This window comes from Myotis lucifugus, unplaced genomic scaffold (genome assembly GCF_000147115.1).
Source record: "Myotis lucifugus unplaced genomic scaffold, Myoluc2.0 scaffold_81, whole genome shotgun sequence".
Lineage (NCBI taxonomy): Eukaryota > Metazoa > Chordata > Mammalia > Chiroptera > Vespertilionidae > Myotis > Myotis lucifugus.
Window position 1 is genome coordinate 2588020 of NW_005871129.1, and position 11149 is coordinate 2599168.

Consider the following 11149-nt stretch of genomic DNA (forward strand, 5'->3'; position numbering starts at 1 on the left):
CTGGAGAATTCTCTCGTCTTTTAATTAGTTATGAAGAAAGGGACACTCATCAACTTTGGGGACAGTAAATGTTGCCAGAGTGACCTTATAATTTTTAAAGGTGATGGCAGAAAATTGCTTCAAGAATGTATGCACGTCTGGTGGTGGATATCTGTGAGCTGTGATTACCCACAGACATGTCAACTGCCAAACTAACAGATCAGAGCACTGTGTTTGACATTTGAAAGACTCTCCCAAAGTGGGAAGAACAGGCTGAGATTTGCAGAAGCACTTGCCTGTATGGCCTTATCATTAAAACCGTTTGCTGATGTAGGTGGATTCACTCATCTATAACTTATACTTAGGGACCACCTTCGGAAAGCAGCATGTTGTAGTGGTTAAGAGCATAACATTTAGAGACAGCAACCTGGTTTGACTCTTAGCTCCTCTTCTCTGGACAAATTATGTGACTAATCTGGGCTTCCTCTATTTCTTTCTCACAAGGCTATTCTAAACATCAAATGAGCCAATATATTTAAAGCCCTTAGAACAATGACCAACACAAAATTTGCAATATATACTGTTTTATATTCTCATTATATATTAAATACATTATAAAATTCACATAAAATTTGAAAAATAAGATAAGCAAAAATTGAACTTTTAATATTACTCTCCCTTGCCCCATGAATTTGCTTGCACAACCCACTTAGACCATCGATCTGAAGCACAAAAGTTCAATAGGGAAAATTTTGAACAAGGTAGAATCAAAAGACAATGGTGGCAGTCCTTGTTCAAGCACAGACCTGAAGAGTAAATATAAAACAGTCCTAATATTTGTCCTGGTAGAACCTGGTATCTTGGGCTTCACTCTCATGAGCTAGAACAGAAGAGATTTTGAAACCTAATGACATTTTATGTTAAATCATAAGGCTAACTCTCTTGATTAAAATTTGACTTTCTTGCCCAGTGGGTGTGGTTCAGTAGTTGAGCATCAACCTATAAACCAAGAAGTCCCATTCCATTCCAGGTCAGGGCACATGACTGGGTTGCGGGTTCAATCCCCAGTAGGGGGCATGCAGGAGGCTGCCAATCAATCATTCTCTCTCTCATCATAGATGTTTCTCTCTCTTCCCCTCTCCCTTCCTCTCTGAAATCAATAAAAATATACATATATTTTAAATATATTTTTATTGATTTCAGAGAGGGAGAGAGAGGGAAGGAGAGATAGAAACATCAATGATAAGAGAGAATGAGCCCTGACCAGTTTGGCTCAGTGGATTGAGCATGGGCCTGCGGACCGAAGGGTCCCGGGTTCGATTCCAGTCAAGGGCATGTACCTTGGTTGAGGGCATATCCCCAGTGGGGGGTGTGCAGGAGGCAGCTGATCAATGTTTCTCTCTCATCGATGTTTCTAACTCTCTATCCCTCTCCCTCCCTCGCTGTAAAAAATCAATAAAATATATTTTGGAAAAAAAAAAGAGAGAGAATGATTGATTGGCTGCCTCCTGCACGCCCCATACTGGGTATTGAACCACAACCAGCAACATCCTGGTTCATAGTGGCTCAACCACTAAGCCACACCAACTGGGCAATAAAAATATATTTTTTAAAAAATTGACTTTCTTTACAGCCTTCTAACAAGAAAGAAATATTTTAGACTAAGAATCAAACCTCCTTAGTAGTTAAATTTCACATAATATATATTAAAGAAATGACCATTCTATTTATGAACTTAAAGTTATTGTGGGTTTTGTTAACATGAGGCAGCTTCCCGACTTCAATGAAAAGTTTGAGGTTTTAGGCCTACTAGACTGGGGACAGACCCTAGATGAAGGCGAATAAACCAGGATAATTCCTCTCTATATGGCCTTTTCCTGCCAGCCAGATGCATCCTCCTGGTGATATCCCAGCTACTCAGATATTATTGCTTTACATTTATCTAAGTTGAATCATAGATAACTGACACTGCATTGTATTAAATATTGGATTGTAATCTGAAGAACCTAAACTTACTTAAGTATGTAGATTCAAATCACCAACCCTACCCCCCCACCCCCAGCCCCCACCCCGCCATACACACACAGTCTTATGATCTCAATGGGGGAATTGCTGAAGAAAGTACTCAGGCACAGCTAAGTAGTGGCATGGAGCAATATTTTCAAGCCTCTCTCAAAAATAATTGATTTATATTTTCTTGTGAGAGGTTATTATTGTATCAGAAGGATCTCTGATCTGCTACCAGTTTTTAGAATTTCAGTGATGTCCTTACTAAAAAACATATAAGATAGGGTGACTGATGATGCTCTTTTTTTTGGACTATCGCTGTGATTGTCATCACAGGCCAAAGAGCTAGAAAGCTTCAACAGGTTTACAGGATCCATATTACACTCACTCTATGAGGCCAGCTCTCAAACGTCATGTCATTGCAATGATCACATCTACACAGCAAAAATATTCACATTTGCCTTGCGGTTGTCTGAAGGTGATTTGCCATGACAAATATCCACTTACAAACCAACGATGTGAGCCACCTCTTACTTTATGATCAACAATAAATTAACTCATCCCAATTTTCATGATTTGCCATTGCCATAATGTCTTTTTTTTCTACTTCAGAAAGAAAAATAACAATTCAACCTTGAGTTCAAAATCCCCAAGAAGCACTAACTCATGACAGTCTGCCTACCTCTGTGGAGTAGCATAAGCTTTAATGTCATGTTCCATTTTGTAATAGATACATCTAAAATGGTAATACTCAACCCATTTTTTATTTCATGGAATTTACTATTATTACTATTCCTTGAACCCATGAAGAAAATCAAGAAGCAAGTTCTTTAAGTTAAGATGTCCTTGGAGAATAATATAATAAATGTAGTTGTTTTCAAGGAGCAGAGATGTCTTATTTCTAAATACTATATATTTGTATTTCTGAGCTTCATCTCTATTGTACTCACTAAAAACTCATGTCTTTCTAAATATTTCTTCAATGTTGCATAGTCCTTCACCTACTTAATCAGTAAAAACCGACAGGTGACCATCACCTCTGGGGTAGGTAACCACAAGTCTTTCACTTGGCATCCTTTTCTTCCACCTTGCCACTATTCCCTCCTTCCCCATGCTCAACCATTCTTTAGCACGTAGCTAAAATAATCTTTGTAAAATTAAAGTCTGATTCAGTTAGTATCTTAAACTAAAATATTTAAATGAGGGCTCAAGGCAAGGCCAAAGTCCTTAAAAGGATTTCCTGAGCTCTTTATGATCTGTTCCCTATAATCTCTTCAGGGTTTGGCATTGCAGGAACCAAGCTCTCACCAGCTGGCTTTTTTAAAAATCTTTATTGTTGAAAGTAGGCTTTGAACAAGTACTTTCTTCTGCCTGATGTGCTTATATTCTGTTCCTATCCTCCAACACTTCTGTTTTGCTCTGGTTAATTATCAACTCTCAACTTCAAAATCACTTTCTCTTGAAAGCCTTTTTTTTCCCTCTCAAAGTCCAGGAAAGATGTCCTACCTTTCTGCTATTCACAACTTCCCTATTCAAACACTTACCACACTATATCATAATAGTCCTGTTAAATATTTGAGGTCAGAAACTATGTCTGTCTAATTTATCTCTATAAACCCAAACCTGAATACAGTGGCTTAAATAGTAAAGACAATCAATAAACATTTGTTGAATGAATTGATGAGTTTGTTCTGAGGATTAAAAGGGGATAATGCTATAAAGTACTTGGTCACAATGTCCTTTACAGGAACCTGAACATGCAAGTATAAAGACAGATGTGAGGGCAAGATGACAAAAACTGCAGGATATTTTAACCTCTCGACTTTGAGCCTCAAGGTTTATCCTTTTTGATGAATACAAATATTTAAGTCATAACTATACTGCCAATGTGGATATACTTTAAGTGAGAAAATATTTCTTAAAATTAAAATTACAAAGGCAATTTAATTGTAAAGGAAATTAAATTTTAAATTCCATTACCATTCATTTGGTTGAATATTTTCAAATGAATCCATCATTTCTAATGTTAATTACATGAAAAAGATTTGATTCAGTAATTTGATCCTGTCCGTATCAAATAAAAATTTATTGATTGATTGGTTTGAGAGAGAGAGAGAGAGAGAGAGAGAGAGAGAGAGGTTTCTTGCTCCACTTATTGATGCATTCATTGGTTGATTCTTGTATGCGCCCTGGGAATCAAACCCACAACCTTGGCATATCGCATATCAAATTTTAATTGTGATTTCTGTCACTTGGTTTGAGACTATTGTGTCTATTGATTCCACATTTCTGAGATCAAATTTGGCAAACAGAAATTTTGTCAGGACAATTTTATTTTTCCATTATTTTCTGTAGGTAATGTTTTTACTATATGCATATTTGACCGATGTCAGTGTTTCATTGGTTATTTCTAACACATACACACATTTTTTAAGACAACATAGATAACACGATTTTTTCATTATTTTTTCTTTTACAAATTTTAAACTGTTCCATTTTATCCATTTTTGGCTTTATTTTATTCTTTATAAAACAGTACTATTTATTATGAATGGTATATATGGATGACAAATAATTTAGTTTATTTATTTATCTTTAAATATATCTTTATTGATTTTAGAGAGTTTTTTATTGAAGCAAAATTTAAAGCTCTTAAAATAATTTAGAGCTCTTTAGTAGGTCAAAGGCACACTTTCTGGGTGTTCAGTATTAGGATCAAAATGTTGTGGTCTAGCCCTAACCGGTTTGGCTCAGTGGATAGAGCGTCAGCCTGTGGACTCAAGGGTCCCAGGGTCGATTCCAGTCAAGGGCATGTACCTTGGTTGTGTGCACATCCCCAGTAGGGAGTGTGCAGGAGGCAGCTGATCAATGTTTCTCTCTCATCGATGTTTTTAATTCTCTATTCCCCGCCCTTCCTCTCTGTAAAAAAAACAATAAAATACATTTAAAAAATGTTGTGGTCTGGTTTACAAATATTTATTGGATGATTGAACAACTTTTTTTTCCAATATTCCTGAAATTTTAAACATTATTTTATTTATGTGATTAAGTACTTAGTACAATATGATTAAGGCTTCTATCCATGTGTCCTCAAACACATTTTATTTCCTTTTTACATATAAGCAACTCATCATGAGAGAAATTTTTATATAAAAATAACAAAATTAAAAGAACAAAGGTGGGATATTTGAGATATTTAATGAACAGTAAGAAAGCACTATAGCAATACTCAAAAGTAGAAATCAGAGACATTTCATCCTGAAACCTAGCAACCAATGAGAAGGCAAAATGGCAAATACTTCCAAATCCTCCATCCTTAAAACATAAACTGTTTAATTGTCAAAGTCTAGATGCAATGATGATCTTTTCAATGCAAAACTTAATAATTATCTATTCTTTAGAAACAGGGATGATCTGAGACTATTACTACTATAACTCTTCTTCAAACTACATTTGGAACATGCTCAGCACTCATGAAGCATAAACTCTAGGAGTAAACAAACTATTGGCAGTTAGTGGGAATCAGCATAGCCAATAGAAATAATAGAAAAATCTGCTTTAAATTAGTAAGGTGTTTTTTTTAGATGTTCTTAACACTTTTGAGATTATATAGTTTTCAGAGAGGTCTTTGAAGCAAGGCTCACCTATGTGAGCAAAGACCTCTACCTTAATAACACCTATGTAAAACTGAGGGAGAAAGAATTCCTTATAAATCAAGGAAACATCCAATGGGAGGACAATTTCATGCAATTAAGTACTTGGAGTTGGCTGAATGACATAATTAAGTAAATGATGCTCTAATCCTTAAGATCTGCCTAGTACTATAAATACTAGTAGGATTTCATTGGCCCTTGCACAACCATTTTCTTTGGCTAGGCTATGTCATTGTAAGAAAGAAGCTATATATGATCTATTTTCATCAGTAACCATATTCATTTGTATCACTCTGCAAGTAAAAAACTTGGAGAAAGTTAGTAACTTCCCAGGGACAAGTTTTCATATCCAAAAAATGTAAAGACTGAGTGTATAATTGACATTTATAAATTCGAAGACTTTGTACCTTCCTTGAGATAATTCAAGGAACAATATAAGAAGCAGTAGTAACAACCCTTTCTAAGCAGCAAGAAGTAACTTTTATAAAAATTCCTTAAATATTATAAATAATCAGTTTTTGAAAGAAGTCAGATCATTGCAAGATATAGAATAGAAATGTTTCATTAATGCCTGATTTATACAATATCAGCTAAATATGGGAGGGACTCTAACATTAGTAATGCTCTGGGCTCTTGCTCAGAGTGTAATGCTTTTCTCAGATTTCAACATAAAATCCCCAAGTTTGTGACTCTTTGTGAGTACCCAAATGAGAAAAATTCAACAGGATTAAGCAAGTGATACACCCTTACCAGTGTAGGCACCTTTGAGGGTCTGTTTTTACCTATAAACTTAGATTCTTTCAACATAAAACAAAAAAAAAAAGATTGATGGAATGAAGTCTGGAAAAACACTGATATTTTTCCCCTTGCAACCTATTACATCAGCCAGCATTTCCCTGTAGTCGTGATTATTACATTATGACTTGATTACTAGCTATTACTGCCACCGTTGGCAAAGTGAAAGCGCAGCATGGGGCCATTTCCATTAAAGGAATATGAAATTCCATAACAAGCTCGGAGGCTGCATGGCTGCTGAGGGTTGAACTCAGAAGTGCATAAGTATGTACTTGAGATGCTGTTTGAAGGGGCACCCTAACTTACATCATGATTTCATTTCGTTGGAACTGTACGTGGATTTTTCCATTAAGTAATATTAGACACTTAACACAATTGAGATTACTCATGCTCTAAAAAAAGGCAATATTATTTTTTTCTACTCTCTTCCAGAGTACCAGAATTTTCTATCACATATATATTCAATCCTGACTTTGTCTAATAGAACAAGCTAAGTGGTTACATAAACTAGAGAACACCAGGCATGTTGAAGTGCTATAACTAGGAGAGAAGCATATTCGTGCTGGCAACATAGGCATGTACCACTTAGAAAATCAGAGAGAAAAGGGTTTTAGTTCCTATAACTTAACAGGCCCAGAAAATAGTCAGATATACTTAAAACATATAGATAAATGTCAATGAAGAAAGGGAATTATGATACCATTCTACATGTATTCTTGGTTTATATGTCACCCTAATGACAAGGTGGCCAAGGATGAGAAGTGAAGTATGACAAAGTCCTCTCAGTGCTTTTAGGGCAAAATCTAGTGAAGGAGAAAATAGTAAATTACTTCAACATTTCATAAGAGAATGACCATCACTGCAAGAAAACTACAAATTATATACACTGAGTGGCCAGATTAGTATGACCACCTGACGTTTGTAGGCAAATTAGCTATAATTTCGCGCTGAAGTTGCTAGAGGGCCAGGCCATTATAAATAGGGAAGCAGGTTGTTTACCATGAGAGTAGAAGTGATTTTTTTCTGAAGATATAGGTAAACAACGCGATTTAACAACCTTTGAACATTCAAATATTCCTCAATATCTGCACCACTAACCTTCTCTTTGCCCCAAGACTGGGCTCTCCCTCCCCACGCCCCCATCAATCATTCCACTAATATTAACAATAGTGTCACCTCTTCTTTCCTTCATTTCACATCTTTTAAATACACTTAAAAATCTCTAATGTAAGTCTGCTCCCATCTACCAATTTTAAAATGGTTATTTTTAGAAAATACCAACAAAAAAGCACAGGAAATTATGTGATTAAGCTTGTTGGCTTACTATCTAAAAGCTTGTGTAGTTTTTTTTATATAAAACGATATAAATATTGATGAAACTAAAGGTCTATTATGTGGCTCTAGGCCCTTTTGCAAAGGATTGCTGTATGGAAGAGCATGAGCCACGAGTATAAGTAAAACCTGGAGAATACAGAGACTGTGATTAGAAAATGCCCTGAAAACACTGCCCTGGAAAGAGGCATCCAGTGTAGCGGGACTGATAATGTACAAGTTCCCATCTCAGCCTGTGTCTGGCTCAGCACCTTCTGATTTTGATAAATTCCTTAGGCTGAAGAGACCTTTACTTTTTCCCTTTAGATATATAGCAACACCAATAATGTTAGGACACAATTCTTAAAAACTTACCCAAATTCTAACTTTTAATTATTAATATAATTTTATTTATACATGATTACTCCAAAGCAAATTTTAGTTCCATATTTTCCTCTGATTTCTAAAATAGTTTTTTTTTCCACTAAGGTGACTGACTCCTACAAAAAACTGCTTAACTAAGACTCTAAAATGTAAAGTCAGCCCTAACCTGTTTGGCTCAGTGGATAGAGCGTGGACCTGTGGACTGAAGGGTCCCAGGTTCAATTCCGGTAAAGGGCATGTACCTTGGTTGTGGGCACATCCCCAGTAGGGAGTGTGCTGGAGGCAGCTGATCGCTGTTTCTCTCTCATCGATGTTTCTAACTCTCTATCCCTCTCCCTTCCTCTCTATAAAAAATCAATAAAATATATTCAAAAAAATAAAATGCAAAGTCATAATGTACTGAAAATCATTGTTAATTTGTGCTGACATTTCACTATTTTGGGCACCCAAGTTTTTATAATATAGATATTTGTGAGTTACAATGTTTTGTTTTTCCCTTATAGACTATTGTTTCATTAAAGCACACCCAAACCAATATGTTGAAAAGTCAAATATCCTTAACATTTTTTTCTTCAATAAGTAAAAATAAGAAACACAGTAAATGTTAACATGAAACTTGAGGCAGGAAGAAAAAAGAAAAATAAAATAGCGAATTAAAAGACCAATCATTAATATTCATTGAACCCTAAATACTAGCCAGACACTCTGCTAAGTGTTTTTTCATGGGCTGTATCATTTAGTGATCACATGACCCCATGGTGGCATGGCTATCTTTTTTGCTTACATGGGGAAACTGAAGCGAAAGCTAAAGATCTTGTTGAAGAGTTCACTGTGGGTGAATAGCACAGCTATGACAGATTCATTGGTATATAATCCAGAAGAAAAAAAGAGAGATAGTAAGATACAGATAGAGATTGAGATGAAGATAAAAATAAGTTGATGGATACTGTTCACTTCCTTCACCCACTCCCCAAGTCATATTTAGGTTGTAAGCAATCCCCATGTCAGCTGTTACTCCACTCTTTTTACTGTTCTTTTTGTTTTCAAGTGAAATATTTGCAAAAATTGGCACTTTCAATATTACTAGTCAAAAATGTTTTGCAACTCATTTATAATGTTTGCCTCATGACAGTATATCACTGAGTTAACCTAAAAAGTAGTCTAGCCCCAGCCAGATGGCTCAGTTGCTTCAAGCATCATCCTATACACCAAAAGGTTTCCAGTTTGACCCCTGGTCGGGATGCGTATGGAAGGCAACCAATCTATGTTTCTCTCTCACAATGATGTTTCTCTCTCTCTCTCATCAGTAAATATCCTTAGGTGAGGATTAAAAGAATAATAAAAAAGTAGTCTATATAAAACATTATGCATATGAGGTAGGTTCCAGTGTTTGCTAATAAGTTAGCAAAATGCCATTAACTTAGCTGAGTTTAAGGTAATTGGTTACTATAAAAAATGTAATCCCCAGGTGCAGGGAGAGGCATAGACCTACTTTCCACCCAACTAAAGCAGTGATTTTTACTCTAAGGAGCCGTAAGCAATCTTGGGGTGTGCCCTGGGGGACAACTGTGACTAGGGGTTGGGCCTCTTGACCCTCTTTTCCAATCCCTAATAAGCAGAGCTACTCTATTCTCATATGATTTATATACTGGATTTTGAATAAGATTTTGGTTAAGAAAAAGAGTTCAGTTCAAAATATATTGAAAATGGTTGAGGTAAGGGAATTCCTATTTTCTTCAAATATGATTTTGAATGCAAAACCAATTTATAATTGCTACTTAAATCTGTTTTCAAAACTCATATCAAGGGGAGAGGGATAAAAAAACAAAACAAAACAAAACAAAAAAAACAAAAAAAACTCATATCAAATTATAGTCTGGTGTTACTAATGAAAATAGAATGACAGTGAAGCCCTTTAATAAAACCATATAATATTACTTGAATAACAAAGTTTTAGTGGTTTCATCCACTTATTTCACTCAATTATACTGATGTAAGAAAAATTCAGAGCAAATTAGAAATGTTTAAAAAGTTTAATGGTGCTTTAAAAAGATAAAATAATCATAAGGTGTTTTCTCTTAATTTATAAGGTCTATATTATGAGAAGAAAGTAAAATAGTCTGTTCTGATTTTCCCTTCATAAAACCTTACTAATGGTCCAGTATGTTCTGTTGCTTTGTATATACAAATATTGATTATCTGCTCTTATAACTTGTAGTTATCATCCAAGGCAAAAACTTTCCCCCATTAAACAAACAAAGTGTTGCCCTGTGCAGTGCTTCTCAGTGGTTAGAAAGTTGGCCCTAGGACCAAAGGGCTGGGGTTTGATTCCAGCTCAAGGGCATGTTTGATCTCTGGCTCCTGTTAGGCACATGAGGGAGGCAACCAATCAATGGATCTCTCTCACATCAGTCTCTCTCTCTCTCTCTCTCTCTCTCTCTCCCTCTCCCTCTTCCCCTCCCTCCCACTCTTTCTAAAAAAGCTCTTACACATGGAATTTAATTATATTTTGGAAGGATTTGTTTTTCCATAAGTATTTCAAAATTGGTTTTAATACTATAAAATTTTGAAAGACCCTCAAAAGGTTGTAGGAATTTAAGGAATAATATACAGAGTGGGTCAAAAGTAGGTTTATAGTTATAAGTATGAAAACCAGAGTTCATTTTTGTATTATCATTTATGAACTAGGGGCCCAGTGCATGGATTTGTGCACAGCAGAGTCCCTCAGCCTGGCCCACAATCGGGGCTGATCAGAGCCATCTTGTCCGGTCCTGATTGAGGTGCAGCCAGCAGGTGGGGAGAAGGACTGCAGGATGTTGGCCGGCTGCAAGAGGTTGGTTGTGGGAGCGCAGTGACCATCAGGGGGCAGCTCCTGCATTGAGCATATGCCCCCTGGTAGTCATTGTGCATCATAGTGACTGGCAGACTGGTCGTTCGGTCGACCGGTTGTAATGGTTGCTTAAGCTTTTATATATATAGACTAGAGACCCGCATGCACGAAAATTTGTGCAAGGGGCTCG

The 11149-nt window shown here is 36.0% G+C and overlaps 1 protein-coding gene across 2 annotated transcripts in view; it reads right to left on the minus strand.

The window, feature by feature from the left end:
* The window catches only part of MDGA2 (MAM domain containing glycosylphosphatidylinositol anchor 2), a 905340-nt gene that overhangs the window by 464254 nt on the left and 429937 nt on the right, over nucleotides 1-11149 (minus strand). The gene's annotated exons all lie outside the window — the stretch shown is intronic.